Genomic DNA, 19,112 nt, shown 5'->3' with positions numbered 1-19,112 from the left:
TGAGTGATATCATATGGTATTTGTCTTTTTCTGACTTACTTCACTTAGTGTGATAATCTCAAGGTCCGTGCATGTTGCTGCAAACGGCATTGTTTCATTCTTCTCTATGACTAGGTAGTATTCCCCTGTAGCACATCTTTATTTCTTTATCTGTTGATGGACATTTAGATTGTTTCCATATGTTGGCGACTGTGAACAGTGCTGCTGTGAACATAGGGGTGCTTTTGAATTATAGTTTTGTCAGGATGTATGCAGTCCATGAGGTTGCAAAGAGTCAGACATGACTGAGCAACTAAACTGAACTGAACTGAACTGATGCTAGAGCATATGGTAATTCCACTTTTAGTCTTCTGAGGAACCTTCACGCTGTTTTCCACAGTGGCTGGACCAATTCCCAGCAGCACTGTAGGAGAGTTTCCTTTTCTGCACACTCTCTCCAGCATTTGTTATTTGTAGAATTTTTAAATATGACCGTCCTGACTGGTGTGAGATGTACCTCACTGTCGTTGAGAGTCTGCAGTCTCACTGTGGGACACGTGGCCTCCAGAAGAGCAGCAGGATCCCCAGGGAGATTTTACATTTGTGGAATCGTAGATCCCAGGCCAGACCTGCTGAATCAGAAATGGCCTTTTACCAAAATCTCCAGGTGACACATTTGGGCATTAAATTTTCAGAGGCCCAGGGGTGTAAGACCTGTGAAGTCCACACACCTACCCACATCAAAAACAGGATTTCACTGTGCACGAAGTCTAGAACCAGACCCTACAATAACCCTTCAAACAAGAGGTTGCACTTGCTGTTGTTATTATTTCTCCTGCATACAGATGAGGAAACCCAGATTGATTTCTGCAGAACTGAAGTTTATTAAAAGGCTACCAGAAACTTGGAGAGAAGGCTTAGAGAGGTTATTAATAGAAACTTGAAGAAGTGAAGTGAAGTGAAGTGAAGTGAAGTCGCTCAGTCGTATCCGACTCTTTGCGACCCCATGGACTGTAGCCTACCAGGCTCCTCCATCCATGGAATTTTCCAGGCAAGAGTACTGGAATGGGTTGCCATTTCCTTCTCCAGAGGATCTTCCTGATCCAGGGATTGAAGCCAGGTCTCCCGCATTGTGGGCAGATGCTTTACCGTCTGAGCCACCAGGGGAATAGAAACTTGTTCTACATCAAAAGGTAGTAAAGGGCAGAAAAGTGAAAAAAGTGTTACTCACTCAGTCTTGTCCGACTCTGTGACCCCATGGACTGCAGCCCAGCTGACCCCTCTGTACATGGGATTCTCCAGGCAAGAATACTAGAGTGGGTTGCCATGCCCTCCTCCAGGGCATCTTCCCAGTCCCGGGACTAAACTCAGGTCTCCAACATTGAAGGCAGATTCTTTACTGCAGAACTAGGGCTTTAAACAATATCTCCTTGAATCTCACCATTACTTTCAGTTGCCTGCCTAGGGTTGAATGTTTTCAAGTGTTTCGCTTGAACAATGGCATCCATGTGGAGAACCATTTTCCAGAATGTCATCCTTAGGAGACATCCCAAGGAGGTTTTCCCACCCCTCACCTGATTGATAGGCTGGGAGGCACACTTCCTAGAGTTTTGTATCAGAGGGTGTGACCCTCCTAGGCAGTGGAATCAGAGTCACCATGGGCTGAGTGTGACAGTCAGCCCCAGAAACAAAGTCTAGAAATGCCTCTGTTTAAAAGCAGAAGGCCAAGGCTTCCTGGAAGGATGATCTATTTTATGCCTTAAGGTTTCAAAATGACTATGTGCCCCCCTCACCTTCTTCCTCTTAAGCTCCACCCTCTGCCACTCTTGGTTCTGGAGACAGAGTGGGTCTGGGGTGGAGGCAGTTGCTGCTGACAGAAACCTTGCTTTTCAAGAACCTGGGCTCAGAACAACATGGCCCAGGCTCCCCAAGCCCCTCATGGCATGGCTTGGGGAAATGAGGGTTTGCTGGAGAGCCACGTGTGCTTTTTCTGGAGGAGGGAGAAAGTGGTGAGCTTCTCAGCAGCCCATTCCTAGCCCCACTTTCTAGATGACCCCACACAGGAATCATCTTCTCTGTGTACAGGAATTAGATTCAGCTGCCCACAGCAAGTGAAGAGTAAAAATAATAGTGGCTTAAATTCATGCTTCTCAGACCATCACGTCCACATGAATCTGAATTTACAAGCACTTCTAACCAGCTCCTAGGGGGAGTCACATTACCGGTCCATGACACACACTGAGTGAAGTCTTCAACTGGACGGAAGTTTATTCCTCACTTAGCTCAAAAAACCTTGAGGCTGACCCTCCAGGCTCTTTGGGATCCACCGCAGATCCAACTCCAATGTCTCTGCTGCTCCAATTCAGCAGGTGGTCTCCACTCTGGAGGTCACTTTACAATCTAAGATGGATCCTAGAGAATCAGCCCATCTGTGCTCTGAGCCAGCAGCAAGAGGGAAAGGGGAAAAATAATGTTCCTACCAGCCAAACCAGTTCCTCTGAAAAATTTCCTTGCAGTCCGTTAATTTCTGTTTGGTCCCTTGACCACACCCAAGCTGAAAGAAGCTGACACTTGGATTTCTTTTCCTTAAAAAAAGAGAAGAGACTGGGTGGCTGATAGGCAGTGGGATGTCTGTCTCATCTCTCCAGCTTGCTTGTTATTTTGAAACCGTAAGGAGAAGGAGCACAGCCTCGGCGGCCCCTCTTTGCCAGCAGTTTCCCCAAGGAGGAAAAAGCCAGACTGTGCCGTGCCTTGTCTAGGTAGTCAGTGAGCCATGGTTAGAGGCCAGAGTAAGAACAAATGAAAAAAAGCTGGCAGCAGGGCAGGAGGGTGAACTGAGCAGAGTGGGAGGGAATCTTGTGCTAGAATTTGACAGAAAAGTGGAAAGACCTTGGCCAGACCTCATGTCCCGCTTTTGAAAACTGGCTTTGGTCTTGCCTCTGAGATTTCAGGTCTATCTTGTACCTGAAGGGGTGGGCTCATCCCTGAGCCTGCCAGCCTCTTTTCATCCCCCTAAAACAAAAGTCCTCTCTGCAATGTTCTAGTTAGACTCTCCCCATCCTTCCTCCCTACTCAGAGATGGGGTACTGCCTGTGCCCACTCCAGCAGAAGCCTGGGGCCTCACTTTTGGCTCATGCCTTTGGCAGCTGGCCTCACCCAATCCTGGGTTTCTTCTCTTGCTTTGAATAGATCTTCCTCAGTCCTATAATCTCCCAAAATCACCAAACGAAGTTGCTTAATTCCTTGAGCCTTTAGGTGATTTTTGTCTGTGATCAGTGTCCCCTTGAGCTGAAACTGCCTGGCCTGCAGCACACACCTCCTACACACACACCTAGGGAAAGCGGTTCTGGGGCGACGTTAGGCAGGGTGACCACCTAGGGACCCAGGAGTGGATATCCTCCCATGCACTCCTAGTGGGTATGACATGGCCTGATGCAGAGGGAACTGACAAACCGAGGCAATAGCATTACCTAAGCCATTCAGAATCCCTGACTACAGAATTTGATGTGAGATTGCCACATGGAAAGAGGCAGACCTGTGGCTGCTGTGGGATCAGACTAAGGGCCTGTTTCTGACATGCCCAGCTCCTTGTGCTGTTGGGCCTGCATTTCTGGTTATGCACCCTGATGCTTTTCCATCCTGCTTGCCATCTAGGAAACCCCTCAGATTTTTTGGCAGGTGCAGTTGACATCCCTTTCTGTTTATCCATTGACATCTTGTGACATTTGACTAATGCCATGCAAAGTCCTTATTTTGATGTCTGCCCTGCCATATTGTATATCTCTTCCCAGAGCTCCTGGGGAAGTTTAGAATACTAAACTATTCTGTGTGTGAAGGTAGCCACTGATTGGGTGAAGGGTGGGCATTGACTCAAGAGAGCCCAGCTATAGGCTTTCTGGTTAGGGTGGCCAGCTTCAAGGCAACAGCAATTTCCTAAATGTAACAATATCTCAGCTGCCATGAGAAAAACCCACTAACAAGCCTAAAACAAGTACATGTTTCCTTTTTCTCTCATGCAGGAGTCTAAGGTCACATGGAAGCTCTATTCTGTAAAGGTGTCAGGGCCCAGGCTCTTTCCGTCTTATTGCTCTGTGCACTGAGGTGGTGTCCTCGTTGGCGCTGCCCAAGAAGGCTCAAAGCATGTCTGCATCCCAACTAGTTGGGGGAGGAATAGGAACCCAGAGGACAAGCCCCTGTCCCTTTAAAACACAACCTGGATTCACGCAGATCACTTTCATTTGCATCACACTGGCCAGCGGAAGACTCGGATGGATGTAAGGAAAGCTGAGAGATGTTAGCTCTATTCTAGGCAGCCACGCTGAGCTTAAAATCCAGGGATGTGTGGTTTTGAGAGAGAATGAATAGTAGGGGACATCTCCATTCTCTACTGGTCAGATGGAGAAAGAGAGACGACCGTCTTCCTGGGAGTAGGAGGAGGTGGGGGGGTGGCACAGAAGGAGCCACAGCCGTGAGGCCAGCAGAGAGGCCCTTGTGCCACGAAACACTGCTCCCAGCCCTGCCCTTCCAGAGGGTGTCCTCCCAGGAAATCTCCTTCCTTTAAAGGGCCTGAGGTACTCAGACGTCTTTGCTTTGTGTCCAGGATGTTCAGTCCTCTTGTTGGTGAGGTCTGAGCAATATTTTAATCGTGGTTCCATTCTCCAGATGAAAAAACTAAACCTTAGGTGCTTCATCGTCTGTCCTCAGGTCCCCCAGCCCTAGTCGATCAAAGAAGAAAAGAGGCATCAGAATCTGTTGCTTTCAGCCTCTTGATCAGTGAGACAGAAACAAACCACTGATGCACGATGCTATCTGGCTTCCTCTGAGTGGAAAGACAGATAGAGATCTTGAGGGTCTTGTTTGCTGAGACCACAAGCTCAGTGTGAGTCAGCCATATAACATAACAGTAGCAGAGATGTGAGACTGACGCATTTAAATGGGCACTGGACATACAGGCCCTTGCAGAGGTCTCACGTGTATGAAGCACCCCCTTGGAGATCACAGTTCAGTTAACCACAGTGCACAGTGGGGCTGGGAAATGTAGGTAAGGAGAGTGGGGCCAGAACATAACCAGCATGGGGAGGGTGGGGTTAGCCTTCGGTCTCGGGGGAGGAAGTCCTTCCCAGACCGGCAGAAGTGGTTCTCAAAGGGGATGGCCAGGGCGATAACTTGCCTGGGGATATAACTTTTGAAAATAAGAATCTGAAATCACTTAACAGGCCTTAACTGATATATAATATGCATGAGCCGTTTGTGGGCAAGCTCAATTCAGTTTAGCCACTCAGTCGTGTCTGACTCTTTGCAACCCCATGGACTGTAGCACGCCAGGCCTCCCTGTCCATCACCAACTCCCAGAGTTCACTCAAACTCAAGTCCATCAAGTCGGTGATGCCATCCAGCCATCTCATCCTCTGTCATCCCCTTCTCCTCCTGCCTTCAGTCTTTCCCAGCATCAGGGTCTTTTCCAGTGAGTCATTTCCTCGCATCAGGTAACCAAAGTATTGGAGCTTCAGCTTTAGCATCAGTCCTTCCAATAAATATTCAGGACTGATTTTCTTTAGGATGGACTGGTTGGATCTCCTTGCATTCCAAGGGACTCTCAAGAGTCTTCTCCAACACTACAGTTCAAAAGCATCAGTTCTTCAGTGCTCAGCTTTCTTTATAGTCCACCTCTCATATCCATACATGACTACTGAAAAAACCATCACTTTGACTAGATGGACTTTTGTCGGCAAAGTGATGTCTCTGCTTTTTAACATGCTGTATAGGTTGGTCGTGGCTTTTCTTCCAAGAGAATCCCATGAACAGTATGAAAAGGGCAAGCTCAGAGGGGCAGAAATCCTGCTAACCCTAAAAATGGGCATCTGCCGGACCCCCTGGCCATAAGCCAATTGTGCTGCAATAATGAGGGTCTTCATTCTGGCCTAGATGGTTCTCAAGTTAGGATCGGGCGGCGTCAGGAGGACAGAGTGGGTGATTGTGGTCCTTAGCAGCAAGCGCCAGAAGTACAGGTGGTCCTGTAGAGCAACTACTGACCGCTAATGGATAAGTCCATCAGAAACCTAACTCAAACCTGCTTGAGCCAAAAAAGGCCACTCTAGGCTGTGCAAGCAAAGCACACCAAGTATACATTTGGGTAGAGCTGGACCAAGTTCAACTGGATTTAGAGAGTCAGCTATCGCCAGGGCTTCTCTCTCCACCTACATCTTCGCTGACTGAGGCTGCTGTAACAAAACACCATAGGCTGGGAGGTTTAAAGAGCAGGCATCTATTCCTTGTAGCTCTGGAAGTTGGTAAGTCCAAGACCAGAGCACTGGCATGTTTAGCTCCCACTTCGTGGCTGGCAGACGGCCACCATCTCTCTGTATCCTCACACGGTCTCTTCTTTTGTGTGAGTGCAAGTGAGGAGAGAGAGTATGAGCTCTGGTGTCTCTTCCTCGTGTGAAAAGTGCACTAATCCCATTATGGTGGGCCCATAATTATGGGAGGCTCATTCACAACGAGACCGGAGAATGAGCAGGCTTCCATGCGGGAGCGAGACCCCAGAAGTGAGGCCAAGATCTGGTCCCAGAACTGGAGTAGGCCTGGAGCCAGAGGACACAAGGGGCCTCCATGGGTGTGAGCCCCGGGATCTAGGCTCTAGCCTCCTTAGAGATGCGCTAGAAGGGAGCTGAGGGTGATGTCGGCTGTGGAAAGAAGGCGGCTGCAGAGGCGGAGAACTTGGCCAAGCCTCACAGCTGTCAATCCATCCCAGCAACACCCCCAGAACCGCTACAAGGAAATGCAACAAGATTAGAACTTGTGGTGCCTCTCTCTCCATCAGCAACTTTGAATCATCACCCCTTCTTTTCACTGATCAGCACTTTCAAGGTAATTGCAAGGACTCTAGAGGAAACTTTTCATCTTTGTAGCTGCTGGCATGAAAACTTCGTGAAGGAGAAAGGTCTTTGAAAAGTCCACTTTTCAAGGGTAGAAAGGGACCTTCCAGCCTGGCCTTGGAGCTGCTATCCACTTTTCTGCAGAAGGAGGGAGATTCTTATGGAGCATAAAAGAGGAGAAAGAAGTGGGGCTGGGTGCTGGGGCAGGCGGCCCGGGGAAAGGAGAGACACCACTGCTGCCCAGAGCAAGTTCCAGGGGCTTGTTGGGTACATACGTGTGAGATTAACTTTGCCTAGTGCACTCTGCCCAGCTGAAATATTTTTTTTTTTTTTTTTGAGCATGCTGTACGTCATGCAGAATCCTAGTTCCCTGACCCAAGGATCAAACCTGCACCGCTGCAGTGAACACATATAGTCTAAACCACTGGACCACCACGAAAGTCCCTCAGCTGAAATCTTCAGTCAGTTCTCCACTGCTCATTAATGCAGCTCCTATCCCTGGGGTTAGAACTGACCAAAATCAATTTCATCATGTATAATCGTACAGGTCCTTTTGGTTAATAACAGCAGCCACCAAGAGTTAAGGGAGTTGAAAATCACCTACTCCCTGCAACCTCACTCCATCAGGTTACCGTAAGAGCAAGTTTCAGAATGAATTAGGCCCTGAACACAGACATTTGTGAGCAAGGAGGTAGTACTTTTAAGTGCAATCATTTGGGGCCACAAAGAGGTGGTGAGGATGAAAATGAAGACTTCAGGCAAAGATGAACAAACCTTAGGGGGAACTACTATAAATGGATTTTCGGTATGTTTATTTATACACCTGTTACTTCATTCAAAAAGTCACTAGAGGCAGTGACGACTTGTTTGGCTTTATCAGCAGGGAAGAAATACAATAAAACATGAATGGCATACAAACGTGCCTTGTGCACCGAAAAGCATGAACAAGTTTTGTTCTCCAAAGGTGTCAGCATTGCAGATGCAAATGTAGGACATTGTAGCTCTCAAACCAAGCATCCCCTCTGCCTCCTGAAGACACAAAGGGAACTCTGGGAGTAGTCGGTTTCACCTGTCCAGTGCAGCTGCAGGGAGGCAGTCCAGTCCAGCAGGTGGGGCCGGGTGTCTGGAATCTGGTACAAAACCATGCAAAATGCAGACCTAAACCAAGAGGGCGTCTGACATTGGGGTCCAGCCAGCCAAGCGCCGAGAGGGGTAGAAGTCAGCAAACAACCAAGAGAACCCTGAGAGCAGTGGTCTTCCCAAATCCAGGAAGATGGGCAGCAGGTGCGAGGGCACCTGGGACAACTGTGGCTTATACGGCTGTGGTCACCGGAGTGGAATTTTGAAAGAGCCCTGAGCAGAAACTGAGAAAGACAGGAGTAATAAGAGAGGTTCTGGAGGGACTGCACCACTGTGAGGTAGAAACTGCATGCAGAGAGAGAGAAAAACCCCAGTTACTGAAGGCAGGTACAGGTGGGGGGCACCTGGTCACACCTGAAGATGAGGCCCGAGCGGCCAGCGAGCTCTCCTTAAATGCCACTTCTTAATGTTAGAGTTAATCTCAGAAACAGAAAGAATATTTTAAATAGGATACATTTAAGCAGAAACTGAACTGAAAGTAGCGAAACAACAAAGAGGCTGTTGATTCATGGGAAGTTCGGCGGCAGAAGGCAGTGGCTCCGAGTCCCTTTGCTGGTGACCTTCTTGCCTCTGCCTCGCTCAGGCTGCAGGCAGAGAAGTCGTCCCTGTCATGCTGGCTTTGGGTGGGGGCAGAGCAAACACAGGGCAGATAAGCCATGCAGGCAGGGTGGGTACCTGAACAGAATCATCCTGTTAGAAAGAAGGAACGGGGAACAATGCCAGCAGCACGTCCCAGAGTCCACCAAGGGCGGGAGGGAGCACAGCTGAGCAGCAGACCAGCTTACCCATGCTGTGGCATCTCTAGCCAGCTGTGTGATCTGGGGTGAGCCACCTTGGCTCTTGAGGGCTCCATATTTTTTCATCTTATGTTAAAGTGATGAAACAAGAGAATGTGTCAGATTCTATCCAGCTCTAAATTATCTCTGACTCTGTGAGTTGGGATGCTCATGGCTTACTCAGTATATAAGCTTTCAGGTATGGGACATGATTCTGGTCTTTTGTAGAAGATTCCATTTTCTAGAGATGGCCAGAGCAATTCCTCCCACCCCACATGCCCCCCAACTTGGGACCTTGCCACTCCATCATCAGGATATTGAGTCTAATTCTCGTTCCCTTGCATCTGTGCCAGCCTGATGACTTGATTGTATCCATAGTAGCTCATAACTAATAAACTATGGGAGAAGTAACGCTGAGAGACTTCCCAAAAGGCCATGCAGAATCCACTTGTTTCTCTCCAAACACTAGTTGCAAGGGAATCTAGCACCATACAAGAAATTCAACTATTCTGAAAATGCCATGCTAGCGAGGCCAAGAGTAGGTGCTCATGTCGACAACCCAGCTGAGCCTCCAGTCCACAGCCACCATTGGCTGCCAGCCATGAGTGTGCGCCATCTTGGGCATCCATCTTGGGCTGACCTTCAAATGATTAAAGCCTCAGCTAACATCATACTGCAACCCCATGAGAAACAATACAAGTAGAGGGCCCAGCTGCCTTTCTAGAATTCCTCACCCAGAAAATCAAGAGCAAAATAAAAACAAGTGTTGCTGGTATGCACCCCTATGTTTTAGAGAGATTTGTCAGGCAGCAGAGATGACCAGAATAACCTTATAGAAGAGTGGGCATAAAGGAACAAGAAAGGATCGAGTCAGCTTTAAGAGATTGTTTCTGATGGTTGCAAAACATTGAACATATCTCAGTTCCTTTTTTTTTTTTGGCTTTTTAAGGAAGCAATGGAGAGATTCTTTGGAGACATGCTCTGTGGGCATCTTACCAGGAGATAATAGCAATGAACTTTCACCTTAATACAGCCCTTTGGAGTTTGTAAAAAGCAAAGCAGCTCATTTGAGTGTCAGAACTAAGGGGTAGGGCACAACTCAGCCTCCATTTTGGTCCAGCAGCCCTCCTGGAAGTCCTGAGACTGTGACCTGCCTGCTTTCCTTAGAAAGAACACTTAAGGTTGAGCAAACCTCCCTTCCACGAGCACCATGTGTAATAGGCACACTGCCGGGCACGTTCCTAATTGTCTCCGAACTGTGCCTTCATATGGGGACAGCGAAGAGGCCTAGAGGCCTTGCACTCCTGTACTTGTCATAGGGTTTCCTGTGATGGCCTCAGAGTCCAGTCCCCAGCAACCCTTTTCACAGCTGTTTTTAGCTGCTGCTGTCTCAACTCTTACCAGATGCATCCTCTGGTTAATGGTTTTTCTTGCAGTGGGTATGCAAACAAAACTGCACGATGGCTCTGTGAGATGGGCACAGCAGATACTACTAATTACTATTAAGGTGGTGGCCAGCTGTCACAATGGTCCCCACTGGTTTATACCTCTGGGTGTTCACATCCCTGAGCTGGCCTGACTTGGGTAACAGATGAGATAGTGCAGAAATGACAGTGCGTGACTGCAGAAGCTTGGTCATAAAAGATACTGTGGCTTCTGTCTTGCTCTCTTAGATTGCTCACTGTAGGGGAAGCCAGCTACCATGCCAGGAGGATACTCAAGCATCTCCATGGAAGACACCTGTATCCAGGAACCAGGGCCTCTGTCCAGCAGCCATGTGAACAAGGCTGTCTTGGAAAGCAGATCCTCCAGCCCCAGTCAAGCCTTCAGATGACTGCAGCCCCAAAGGACATCTTGACCTCATTCTGTGAAACACTACGAGCCAAAACCACCTCAGCGAGTCAGTGAGTCGCTCACAGATATTCGAACCACAGACAGATAATACTTACTGTGTAACCCACTAGGTTCTGAAGGAGTTTTTAAGAGTGACAGATAATTAATATACCCGTTACACAAGTGAGAAACAGCCTCAGACACACAGAGTGGTTGCCCACAGTTGCACAGCTAGAGCTATGGGAGAACTGGGAAGAGAGCCCTGATCTTGTGACTGCTGATCCACAGCACACGGGTTCTCTTACAGCCCCATGATTCAGCAGTTCTCCAGTCTGCGTCAGGAAGAGGCAGACAGGAGCCTGCAGGCACAGTGCGGCAACTGCCTGGGCAACTGTGGCCACACCCAGGGAGGGAGCGGGGCTGAGATCCTCTGTCCCCACTCATTGCAGCCCTCCTGAGCAGGAGGCACCAGAAACAGGGACTTCTTCCCACCAGGGCAGACCCATACCCGTGCAGGCTCACACGTGTGTTCCGGCCTCAAGCCCTACGGCAAAGCAAACTGCAGCCGACCCGTGATGCTGCTTGTCCTTCAGGGCTGCGGTGGGAAAGATTTGTGGTGTCAGGGCTTGCACGTAAGATCCTGCCTGCAACACAGGGTCTGGCCTTGCCTCCCAGCTTCCTCCCTGCTGATTCATGCGTCCACTTCAGAGAAGTCACCCCACTGAGGGGTATTTTCAGTTCCAATGTGACTCACCAGCCATGTGACCACCAGTGCCCCCTCTGCAAGCAGGGCCCATGGGCGACGTGAGCCCTCTGTACTGACAGAGTGTGGTTAGACACGGGGTCAGCAAGTGACAAGTCTAGCTGGTTCTGTTTTCTTATCCTTCCAGCTGGATTGGACTTATTCCAGCAAGAGCTATGATGGTCCCCTGGGAGGCGGGCGGGACTGCAAGTGGGGAAGTCTGAAGGGTAGTTGAAGATAAAAAGGCAAGAAGGGTTATGTAGTCCCTGCTAGTCTCCAGGGTCCCTAGCGAGGCTGTCAGCCAGGAAGCAATGAGATAGAGCCCTAAGGCAGGGCTGGGCTTCCCAGCAGTGTGGCCAAGGAAGCAACAGAGAGTAGCCCCTGGCTGTGCAGAAGACCTACCTGTGGGAGCGTGAGGGAGAGGCCTGAGGTGGTGAAATTCCTTGATAAGGGGCCTAAAAGGTCCAGCAGAGAGTCTTGTGCCTATGTGCCTATGACCTCCACAGTAGGAGAGGTTTTTTAAAAATAGGGTCTAAGACACCTGCATTCTAATCTAAACCCAGGATCATATTACCTGGATCACTTTGGTAAAGTTGTTGGCCAATCTGGGCCTCAGTTTCTTCATGAGCAGAGTCAAGAGAATGATTTTCTGAGTTCCTTGGAGCCCAAGGATTCTGCAGACCTCCCTTAGAGTTTGCCATTGGGAGGGAGCCTCTCAACCTATATTGTCCCACAGAAATAGTAAGTAAGCCACACATGCAATTTAAAATTTTCTAGTACACATATTTTTAAAATTCTAAGAATAGGTAGAATTAATTTTAAGAGTATCTTTTATTTAATTATCTAGAATGTTGCCATTTCAACATGTGGCCAGTTTATTACATTTACTAACAAAATATTTTGCGTTCTCTTTTTTTGTACTCTATCTTCAATATCTGGCTTGTAATTTTGTACCTAAGCGCTTTTCAATAGGGACCAGCCGCATTTCCGCGGCTCAGTAGCCTGAGTTGTATCCCTGACCTGTGAAGAGGGAGGAGACCGCCCCCTGGTGGAGAAAACAGGAAAGTACATGGGAGACTGAGATACTTTGGACTGTGAACTCTCACGTCCATTTTCTTGATTCAGTAATCACATGTAATGTCAGCAGTAACGGTATACTGAGGGCATTTGGAGAGAGCGCGTACAAATCAGAGAAGCAGGCTAAGGCCAGACTTCTGATGAAACTGTGAGAACTGATGGCAGCCTCCCTTGCTTCTGGGAAGAGAGTTGAGTGTGGACTGTTGTTTCAAGGAATGTTACTCTGAAGGGGAGGGACATGCAAGGGATGGGCACAGAATAGGAGGGTGTTGTAAGTGGGGGAAAGGGGTCTGGACAACAGCAGAGGCCGAAGAATAATTGTCATGATCGGAGCAACGGAGCCAGAGGCATTCCCGAGGCGGACCTGCAGAGCTGGTTAGCAACACAGCCCTTGGGGCCCGCTTCACTGGCTCCTGACTGCGCCTTCAGTCTAATTACTGACCGTCTTGCACCTTTGTTCTCACAGCAGCACAATGGTACCTGCCTCTTGTGTTTGCAGCATGGTGAGCTGTGTTTGCTATGAGGATTGATTCATTTTTTTTTTTAAGTAACATACTCAGATGCTAAGAGTAGACATAAGAAAGTAGCTACAGTGACTAGAGGGATTCCTTCAGAGGGGCAGCATTTGCTGTGAGTGCTCCTACAGCCCTTTTCCTCAGGGGGTTGAAGTCCAAATGCTGTTAGCTGGCAAGTCTGAGTATTCTCTGCTCAGAAGTGACAGTATCATTTCAACAGGGGGCAGTGTTCAACAACATATTTCTCTAGCATCTTTAAACTGAAACTACCAAGTCCAGCTTCCTGACCTAGCCAGGGGCATTTTGAACCAAGGAGGGCCTGCCTCTTGTTATACGTCCTTCCCAGGGAAATATGGAACTTATCAAGAGTCACAATTCTGTTTTTTAACTTTGATGCTGATGAATTCAATCATCTCCTTTTTTAAAAAAAAATTTCAAAATAATGGTTACCATCTGTTGAGTCACTAAGTGGCAATCAATGACCAGTACCCTGTCTAATCCTTTCAGGTCTGCAAGGGGAGGTTAATTCACAAAAATCACATTATGCCATAAACATCATTCAGAATACTTTTTTTTTCAACACGATGTTTTTGAGCTACCACTGTGGAGCTGTAATAATAATTAATATTATTACTATTTCTGAGTGCTGCTTTGTCTTACTGTGTGTGCAAGTACCAACATTTTATGTATCCCATTTCCTAGTGACAGACACCTATGTTGTTCCCAGTCTTTGCCATCACAAAAAGTGTTGCCGTGAGCATCTTCCCACCTATCTCCTTAGGCCTGTGCAGTCTTTCTCTGGATGAGGAACCCAAGAGTGGAACAGCTACAACAGAGGGTATTTGCAGCCTTACCGTCTCCCAGGTTGTCCCTCCAAATGCTATACCAGTTTACTCTCTCACCAGCTTTGCCTCCAGGGTTCTCCCTTTCCTCTTTCTCATTAGTCCTTGATATTATGACTTTCTAATTTGGCCAAATACATGGGCAAAAAATGATGTCTGGCAGTTCTGGTTTACATATGCCTCATTGCTCCTGAAGCCTCCTTATATTCCTTGAGCCATTCCAGACTTGGATTCAAAGGGCAGCTTCTGTCCAGGAACAGGTAACGTTTTCTGATAGACGTGCGGCTCTTCACCAGGTGACCTGGTATATTTTGGTGTAGCTACTGCTCCCACCAGCCCTGGGAAGTACTCACAGCACATGAGACTCAGCTTACTGACTGACCCTTGGATTGTCCAGTTATTACTGGACCTGGGATGAGAATCAAGGTGTGCTGACCCCTCACAAGGCTCTTCCTACTCGACTGTGTTATACCCGGAGCCCATCAATAAGAGATGGCCTATCCCCCAAAGCACAGGGTTCATATGTTTGTGAGAGAGCTGGAGGTTTTGTTTTTCTTTTGTTTCTTAAATCAGCTTCACTAAGGTATCATTTACATGCAATAAAATGCTAAATGGGTGTTAAGTGGGTGTCTCCACAAGTACATACCAGTACACAACCACCACCAACCGAGATATGAAACATTCCTGACACTCCCAGAACCTTCCCAGATAATCACCCACCCTGGCAACTACTTATTTGCTTTTGGTTGTAAATTAAATTTGTTCTTACCCAGATTTTCCAAAGCTTTGCTCAGAACGTGTACTCTTAAGTGTCATTCAGCATAATGACACTTGTGAGGTTCAACAATATTGTTGCAAGGACTAGTTGTTCCTTTTTTTTTGCTGACTAGCATTTAACTGTATGTCTGTACCACAATTTATTGGTCCCTTCACTAGTCGATGGGAAGCTGGTCCCTTCACCAGCTTGGGGTATAATGAATAATCCAAGTCTTTGTGTAGAGAACAGGGTTAGGACCAGGTTGGAGGAACCGAAGATGAAAAATTTAAGGGGACACTCACTCTCAGGTTTAGGAAGTGCAGTGTGCGTACAGTCCCACTTTACCACATATGTGGATTCCTCTAATCACCACCTTCATCGAGAGAGAAAAATTCTATCATCACAGAGATGTCCCTCCCCTGCTGCCCCGTTACCCTTTCTAGTAACAACTGCCCCCAACCTTCCTAACCCTGGCAACTACTGATCTGCTTTCCATCTCTGTGAATTTATCACTTCAGGAATAAATAGATTTGCTGAGTATGTGACCTTTTGAGATTGCTTTTTTTTTTTTTTTTAACAAATCATAAACCCCCTGAAGTCTATGCATAGCTTGCTCCTTTTTCTTGCTGAGTAGTATCCCATGGTATGGAATTTAGCCATTCGCCCATTATGGGACATCTTGACTGTCTCCAGTTTGGGGCTATTAAGAATTTGTTTTTGTTGTTAAGTTGCTCAGTCGTGTCCGACTCTTTGCGACACCATGGGCTGCAGTATGCCGGGCTTCCCGGGTGTGTGCTTGATTTTTTTAACAAACTGTCACGCCCTTTTCCAGAATGGCTATGCCAATTCCCATTTCCTACATCGATGAATTCTTGTTTAGTTGCTCAGTCGTGTCCGATTCTGTGACCCCATGGACTGTAGCCCACCAGGCTCCTCTGCCCATGGAATTTTCCAGGCAAGAATACTGGAGTGGGTTGCCATTTCCTTCTGCAGGGAATCTTCTTGACCCAGGGATCGAACCCGAGTCTCCTGCATTGGCCAGCAATGTGCTTGTCATATATGTGGTTTGCAAATGTTTGTCTCAGTCTGTAACATATCTCACCAGGGTCCTTTGCAGGCAGAGGGTTTTCCTTTTCATGAAGTCTAGTTCCGTCTTTTATGTATGCTTTTGGTGTTCTAAGAATTTGTCAACAAGCAGTTCAGTTCAGTCACTCAGTCGTGTCCGACTCTTTGCAACCCCATGGACTGCAGCATGCTAGGCTTCCATGTCCATCACCAACTCCCAGAGCTTGCTCAGACTCATATCCATCCAGTTGGTGATGCCATCCAGCCATCTTGTCCTCTCTTGCCTCCTTCTGCTCCTACCTTCAATCTTTCCCGGCAATAGGGTCTTTGCCAGTGAGTCCATTCTTCGAATCACAAGGCCAAAGTATTGGAATTTCAGCTTCAGCATCAGTCTTTCCAGTGAATATTCAGGACTGATTTCCTTTAGGATGGACTGGTTGCAGTCCGAGGGACTCTTGAGAGTCTTTTCCAACACCACAGTTCAAAAGCATCAATTCTTCGACACTCAGCTTTCTTTATAGTCCAACTCACATCCATACATGACTACTGGAAAAACCATAGCTTTGACTAGACGAACATTTGTTGGCAAAGTAATGTCTCTGCTTTTTAATATGCTATCTAGGTTGGTTATAACTTTTCTTCCAAGGAGCAAGCTTCTCTTAATTTCATGGCAGTTACCACCTGCAGTGATTTTGGAGCCTCCCAAAATTAAGTCTCTCTTAATTGTTTCCACTGTTTCCCCTTCTATTTTCCATGAAGTGATGGGACCAGATGCCATGATCTTAGTTTTCTGAATATTGAGTTTTAGGCCAGCTTTTTCACTCTGCTCTTTTACTTTCATCAAGAGGCTCTTTAGTTCTTCGCTTTCTGCCATAAGGGTGGTGTCATCTGCATATCTGAGGTTATTGATATTTCTCCCAGCACTCTTGATTCCAGCTCGTGCTTCATCCATCCCGGCATTTCACATGATGTATACTGCATAGAAGTTAAATAAGCAAGGTGACAATATACAGCCTTGACATGCTCCTTTCCCTATTTGGAACCAGTCTATTGTTCCATGTCCGGTTCTAACTGTTGCTTCCTGACCTGCATACAAGTTTCTCAAGAGGCAGGTCAGGTGGTCTGGTATTCCCATCTCTTTCAGAATTTTCCAGTCTGTTGTGATCCACAGAGTCAAAGGATTTGGCATAGTTAATAAAGCAGAAGTAGATGTTTTTCTGGCACTCTCTTGCTTTTTCGATGATCCAATGGATGTTGGCAATTTGATCTCTGGTTCCTCTGCCTTTTCTAAGTCCAGCTTGAACATCTGGAAATTCATGGTTCAGGTACTATTGAAGCCTGGCTTGGAGAATTTTGAGCATTACTTTACTAGTGTGTGAGATAAGTGAAACTGTGCAATAGTTCGAGCTTTCTTTGGCATTGCCTTTCTTTGGGACTGGAATGAAAACTGACCTTTTCCAGTCCTGTGGCCACTGCTGAGTTTTGCAAGTTTGCTGGCATATTGAGTGCAGCACTTTCACAGCATCATCTTTTAGGATTTGAAATAGCTCAACTGGAATTCCATCACCTTCACTAGCTTTGTTCGTAGTGATGTTTCCTAAAGCCCACTTGACTTCACATCCAGGATGTCTGGCTCTAGGCGAGTGATCACACCATGGTGGTTATCTGGGTCATGAAGATCTTTTTTGTATAGTGCTTCTATGTATTCTTGCCACCTCTTCTTAATATTTTTTCCTTCTGTTAGGTCCAGACCATTTCTGTCCTTTATTGTGCCCATCTCTGCCCTTTATTGTGCCCATCTCTGCATGAATGTTCCCTTGGTATCTCTGAGGTGATCTCTGGTTTTATCCATTCTATTGTTTCCCTCTATTTCTTTGAATTGATCACTAATTCAAAATTTAAATTGAGGTTTGTTTTTTTTTTTGACCTACAAATATCCAGTTATTCTAGCACCGTTTGTTGAAAAGTCTGTCCTTCCTCCAGTGAGTTAATTTTGCACTTGTGTCAAAAATCAGATGGCCTCACTGGTGTGGGGCTATTTCTGGGCTTTCCATTCTCTTCCATTAACCTGCATGTCCACCCCTCTACCAATAAGTTAGTTAAGTCGCGTCAGTCGTACCCGACTCTGTGTGCCCCCATAGACGGTGGCCCACCAGGCTCCCCCGTCCCTGGGATTCTCCAGGCAAGAACACTGGAGTGGGGTGCCATTTCCTTCTCCAATGCATGAAAGGAAAAGGAAAAGTGAAGTCGCTCAGTCATGTCCGACTCTTAGCGACCCCATGGACTGTAGCCTACGAGGCTCCTCCAATACTACAGTCTAAATTATGACACCTGCATAATGAGTCCTGAGATAAAGTAGGGTGATTACTCCCATTTCTTTCTTTTTTTCAAAATGTTTTAGTTATTTTAGTTCCTTTGCTTATTACATAAATTTTAGAATAAGTCTGACTCTGCCTGCAAAAAATCTTGGAGGATTTTGCTAGAAATTTCATTATAATCATATATCATTTGAGGGAGATTTGACAATTTTACTATGATGAATCTTCCAACCAATGAATGTGTCTTCATTTATATAGCTTTTTAAAAAATTTTATCAGTATTTTGCAATTTTTAGTATACATATTTTGTACATTTTGGTGATTTATGCACAGGTATTTCTTTTTTGAAAGAGAGCTTTTAAATATAATCAGTTCAGTTCAGTCGCTCAGTCGTGTCTGATTCTTTGCGACCCCATGAATCGCAGCACGCCAGGCCTCCCTGTCCATCACCAACTCCCAGAGTTCACCCAGACTCACGTCCATCAAGTCCGTGATGCCATCCAGCCATCTCATTCTCTGTCATCCCCTTGTCCTCCTGGCACCAATCCCTCCCAGCATCAGTCTTTTCCAACGAGTCAACTCTTCACATGAGGTGGCCAAATATATGTACTTTAATTTTGCTTTCCATGTGTTTCTTGCTAGTATATAGAAATGCCATTGATTTTTATGTTGATCTTATATCTTGCAGTTTTGCTAAGCTCACTTACTATCCTAGAGATTGTTTCAGTTTTGTTTTTGGATGTTATTAGACCATTATGTCAGCTGCGAACGGAGACAGATTCATTTATGTCTTTTCATCCTGTATATCTTTTATTTCCTTTTGCCTTTTTGTGCTACCCAAGGCTTCCGGTACTGTATTGAACACAAGGAGTTAATACAGACACTCTTTCCTTGCTCCCAATTCTAGGGAAAAACACTCAGTCTTTCAATGTTAGTATTTTAGTAGCTGCTGGTTTTTTAATAGGTACTTTTTTTTTTTTATCAAATTGAGGAAGTTCCCCGCATCCCTTATTTTTTTAAGTGTTATCATAAATAGTTGTTGAATTTTGTCAAATGATTTTTCTGTATTGATTGATATGATTATGTGGTTTTTCTTCTTTAGCCTTTTAATACAGTGAATTTCATTGATTGACTTTAAGTATCAAACCAGCCTTGCATCTCTGGAATAAATCCTGTATTCTATTTGCTAATAT

The sequence above is a fragment of the Oryx dammah genome, unplaced genomic scaffold, assembly GCF_014754425.2.
Source record: "Oryx dammah isolate SB20612 unplaced genomic scaffold, SCBI_Odam_1.1 HiC_scaffold_9, whole genome shotgun sequence".
In the NCBI taxonomy this organism is placed as follows: domain Eukaryota; kingdom Metazoa; phylum Chordata; class Mammalia; order Artiodactyla; family Bovidae; genus Oryx; species Oryx dammah.
The sequence above is the reverse complement of the archived record's forward strand: the minus strand, read 5'-3'. Positions refer to the sequence as shown.